At 35.2% G+C, this 5,521-nt stretch overlaps 1 non-coding gene across 1 annotated transcript; it reads left to right on the top strand.

Annotated features, from left to right (window-relative positions):
- Positions 1–4,953: 4,953 nt before the first annotated feature.
- Positions 4,954–5,026, top strand: trnak-cuu (transfer RNA lysine (anticodon CUU)). Its single transcript has one exon. It is a non-coding gene; the product is annotated as a tRNA-Lys (tRNA).
- Positions 5,027–5,521: the final 495 nt, after the last annotated feature.

Genomic DNA, 5,521 nt, shown 5'->3' with positions numbered 1-5,521 from the left:
GGTTCCTTGGACCATTAGCACTGTGAAATATTACTTTCAAGATCATAGAACAGTTTTCACCACAATTTGGGTTGGTTTGCCTAAAGAGATGAAGTATGGCCATGACTCAAACTTCCTTGAAGTTGGATGAACTAACATTTTTTAAAGCTAGATAGCATATTGTGTAGTATTGAAAGATTACATTCTGATTTTTATCTTGAAATACAACTGTAATCCTAAAACATCTCCATTATTAACTGGAGAGCAAAGTTTAAACCTGAGACAGCAGGGCTACAATATTCAGGATATATCACAAGACAAGTAGCTTCTAATAAGTACTAGAATGAACGCCTATACCGAACGCCTAATCTGATTATCATTTCACATTGTTAAAATGAGTTTAATATCAAGCTGAATAAAGTGTACCAAAAGTACTGCTATTGTGTCTCCACACCACCAGGGGCAGTACAGACATTCTGCTGCACAAAAAACTGCTAGGTGTCTTCTAACATATGGAACAAACCTCAACCCTAACTTTTTTTTTTTTTTAATAAAACAAGCCTGATTTTTCTTTAACAAATGTGAATTTCTAAACGTTTCACATTTGTAGGCAATGTTAATTTAAAAATTTGTCCTCTAGTGATTAAAAAAATCTAATTCCATGTTGTCTACACAAAGTTGCAAGATCGTTAAGTTTAAATTTAATGTATTTATTCCTTTTGTTATGTACTTTTGTCTTGAAGACAAACGTATCCATCTTCTTTTATGGAGTTTCACTGAAATTGCCTTAAGTCTCTACAACAAAAATGTGTTTTTCAGTTGGTGAAAAGGCAATTGTGTAATTCTCTATGCATACATAACATTATATATTCAAAGTATATAATGAACTAGTACATTGATGCATATCTATTCAATAACATAGGGCTTACTTCAAAAGATATGAGGAAACTAAATAAAGACGTGAGTGAACTAAATAATTTCAAAGTTGTAAAGAACATAAAAGAAGTTTTCAAATATGTAACATGCTCATTGAAAATTTAGCATTTTTATATGAAACATTTGAATCATGTGTATAGAAAAAAGAATTAGAACAAAGTTCATGGTGCTGTAGATACTGTGGGTTCAGAAAGTATTCAGACCCTTTCAGCTTGTTTCACACTTCATTGTTATAGATTTAATTTAAAATGGTTTAAATTGACTTCCTGACTTCCTGACTACACAGAAGGAGTTCCTTCTGTCTAACCACTCTACCATAAAGCCTGATTGATGGATTATTTCTGAGATGATTGTCTTCCAGCAGGTTCTTCCATCTCAGCAGAGGAAGCTCTGTGGCCATTGGGTTCTTGGTCAACTCCCTGACCAAGGGTCCTTCTAGCTTGACTATTGGAAGCTTCCTGGTGGACTTCCTCCATTTCACAATGATGGAGCCCACTGTGTTCCTGGGAACATTTAAAGAAAGTGTTTTTTTTTCCCAAAAAAAACATATATCTGACCACAATTTTATCACGGAGGTCTACGGAGTGCTCCTTGGATTTCAGGGCTTGGTTTTTGGTCTGACATCCAGTCTGACATCCAGACTCCAGTCTAGAGTTCAAGAGACGTCTCAAGTTACTGTGTTGTGTGTGTGACAAGAAATGGCTTGTGTATGTGAAAAACCTAGATTTTCTTTTAGGTTCTCACCTCTAGTCTTTTTAGCTGGGAGTACTGCTTCCTAAAAATACTTTCACATCTTCCTGTATTCAGCTAATTATCTGTTTAGCTAGGTTAGTTACAACATACTACAATATTTACTCTAACACAGTGGTTTAGAAAACAGGGACCACTTTAACTGTGAAAAAATAATGGACCCCTCAGCAGAGATCTATTATTCACATAATCCAGCTATTCAAACATCTGGCTTATTTAAATGTTTAGGAAGACAGTTTTTTGTTTCTGAACTTTCCATTCAGAGAACCCATTTTTAATTAAAACTTGTTTTTGACTTTGGATTAAAGCCATTCCATTTAAGTGACCAGTCAAACATTACATACAACAACTAAAAGAACTCAATACCACTGTAACTAAACCCCCCGTCTATGCTTTCATGGATCTCTCTTTGAGCATCATGGCACTAAAATAATGTGAAATTTGCAATAACATTTCTATCCACTAGATGACGGTGTATGACTTCTTGTCAAGTATGATGACCATTTGTTTGCAAATATTTACATGTAGTTTCAGCGAATCGTGCGTATAGAATTAAGTGTTTTGCGAAGATTGTATATTTTGCACATAACAATGATGTTGAAAAACCACAGCAAGAAACAATAAAACAATGGATCCACTGAATATGGTTGATTTTAAAAAGATCACATTTTTAAATCTTTTGTCCACACACACTCTCCTTTTGCACAATTTATGATAGTCATACAGGCATTATTACTTATTCATTTTTTTATTTATTTTGAGTGGCAGCTGCATGTAGGGATTGATATATTAAGTTTGATAAGATTAAATAAAATTAGATTCAACTTTATTGTTATTGAGCGGAGAACAAAGTACAAAGCCAACGGAATGCATGTATAGTGTTACCTCTGATTTTTATTAAACTCTGAGTACATTAGTTGTTAGGAAAATATATTGACGCATCATAAATTTATGTGATGGGATTACTAGCGAGTGTTGTCTAATGTCTGTACGAGTTTTATTGATGTTTCATTATGTTTGACCACTAGGGGCACTAAAACAATTCATATATCCAAGATTTAATTTAGAAAATTAGAATAATAATTCAGTTTACATGCTATTGAAATATATATATATATATATATATATATATATATATATGAGAGACGCTTTACACAGATACACTAACTGTCCACTTTATTAGGTACACCTGCTAATAAGCCTATCTCGGGCACACACTCATCGACCCTGGACAGTTGAAGATTAGAAAAAAAAATCACCTGGTCTTTTTCCAGTCTTCATCTGTCTAGTATGGGCGAGTCTATGCCCATGATAACCTCAGATTCCTGTTCTTAGCTGACAGGAGCAGAACCTGATGTGGTCTTCTGCTGTTGTAGCCCAGCCACCTCAAGGTGTGGCTGATGTGTTGATGTGTTGTGCATTCTGAGATGCTTTTCTGCTCACCACGGATGTAAAGAATGTTTATTTGAGGTAGTATAGACTTTGTCAGTTCAGACCAATCTGGTCATTCTCTGATTTTTGTTCTTCCACACTATTCTGTGTAAACTCTTGAGACTGTTGTGTGTGAAACAGTTCCCTGGAGATCAGCAGTTTCTGAAATACTCAAACCAGCCCATCTGGCACCAGCAACCATGCCATGGTTCAAGTCACAGAGATCACACTTTTCACACTTGATGTTAGCTGTGAACATTAACTGAAGCTCTAGATCTGTTTCTGCGTGATTTTATGCAGTGTGCTGCTGCCGCATGATTGGCGGATTAGATAACTGCATGGATGAGCAGGTGTACACAGGTGTTCCTAATAAAGTGGACGGTGAGTGTATGTAAGTTTTACACAAATATATTGCTTAAAAGTGTGAAACATGACTTTTTTTGCCAAATGGGTTAATGTTATTGATAAACTATTTGCATGCCATTGAATATATGAGAGGTTGACAAGATTCATAGTCATTCATATTTATGTCTAATAGGCCTCAAAATAATTAATAAAATGTTGTTGTTTTATTACAAAAAACAAAAGAAACCTGTATGGCCTTACATCTAGGTCTTTATCTGTATGCGCTAAATAAGATTTATTCTGTGATCACAATCACAGTTTATGATTTTCACAAAACTTGGCTCACATGGTCTTTGGAGCACTTTTCTCAGACTGTAAATGTCATGATTGACCACTAGGGGCGCTATGAATGGAAAATTCATATAACTTCTCAACAGCTTGATTTTGGAAATTGAACTTTGGGGAAATTTCTCTGGCATATGTCCTATTTTTAACATTATTGTTTATAAAACTATTATTATAAACAATCAACTGCCAGTCACAATTTAAGAGCCAATAGCCAATATGAAGAGACTGCACTAAATTGCACACAGTTTGTCCAGAAGATGGCACTGCAACAAACCAATTCACATTTAGGCCTTAATGGTTTAGATTATTTCTTTCTTTCTTTCTTTTTCTTTCTTTCTTTCTTTTTCTTTCTTTCTTTCTTTCTTTCTTTCTTTCTTTCTTTCTTTTTCTTTCTTTCTTTCTTTCTTTCTTTCTTTCTTCTTCTTCTTCCTCTGAATACTTCTTCAGTAGCCTTTTTTAAATTTATTAATTACACTTGCTATTTTTTATTACAATATTTATTTATTTATTTATTTATAGCTTTCCATGTGCATACACTCCTGGGACCTGGTTATTAAAATAAAAAAAATCATAAATCAGCCTACTGTGTTTATAATGGTCCACTGTCCAATAAATATAGACGTAGTAAGTAATGTTTATTTGTGATTAGCAGTGGTGGAAAGAGTACAAACCACACTGACTTGAGTAAATGTAATGCTACTTTAATAATAAACGTATTAATTAAGAAAATTATGAGAAAACTTGAGTAAATAAGTCATCAAATGAAAATTTACTTGAGTAAATACATTACAAATTACTTTTTATATGCGTACAATTGACACAACTTCTCAGAAAATGTTCTACTCCTGATGAATGTATTTTTTGAACAATTCTGTTAACTAGCCAGGTGAACTAAACAACACTATACCAGTAAATAAAGAAAGGAAATGTTACGTGGCTAGCTAACTTAGCCAAACTAAGTTGGGTTTTCAGTAGCTTGCTAGGGTATTTTATTTATTTTTTTTTTAAATAAAGCTAGCTAGCTATCGCATGTTAATTCATAAACGTGTGTAGCTACACAGTTAACGGTCTAGCAAAACTGCAACAGCTGGTTAGCTGTCTAGCAAAACTTGCCCCTTTCACATTATCCTGAACATTACCTATAGACCGTCGTAAGCATCACGTGCCCGGCTAGCTCAGTCGGTAGAGCATGAGACTCTTAATCTCAGGGTCGTGGGTTCGAGCCCCACGTTGGGCGAGGAATACTTTTTTGTGGGGTAGTGGTGGCTGAACGGTTAAGGCTCTGGGTTACTGATCAGAAGATCACGGGTTCAGGTCCTAGTACTGATAAGCTGCTGCTGTTGGGCCCTTGTGCAAGGCCCCTAACCACATCTGCTCCAGGGGTGCCGTATCATGGCTGTCCCTGTGCTCTTACCATAGCTTCCTTCCAAGCTGGGATATGTGAAAAAAAAAAAGCTGCATTTCATTGGCTATGTACTTGTACCCTGCACAATGACAATAAAGTTGAATCTTAATCTAATCATACTGTAAAGCATCAAATGACCTGGCTAGCTAGTCTCGATAACTCAGCTAGCTGATGGCTATCATGGCCATGTTTCTGCAGTTTGAATATTGAGATGTGAAATACTGATATCTCTGTGGGGTTTGGCTTGCGTAATTTGCAGATAATTATCTTTCTGTTTCTTCTGAAGTATTTAAAACTGAAGATCCCTGCTAAATTGGGTTGAGATGC

The sequence above is a fragment of the Pangasianodon hypophthalmus genome, chromosome 4 (assembly GCF_027358585.1).
Source record: "Pangasianodon hypophthalmus isolate fPanHyp1 chromosome 4, fPanHyp1.pri, whole genome shotgun sequence".
In the NCBI taxonomy this organism is placed as follows: Eukaryota; Metazoa; Chordata; class Actinopteri; order Siluriformes; family Pangasiidae; genus Pangasianodon; species Pangasianodon hypophthalmus.
Note: the sequence above shows the minus strand (reverse complement) of the source record. Positions and strands in the feature narration are given on the sequence as shown.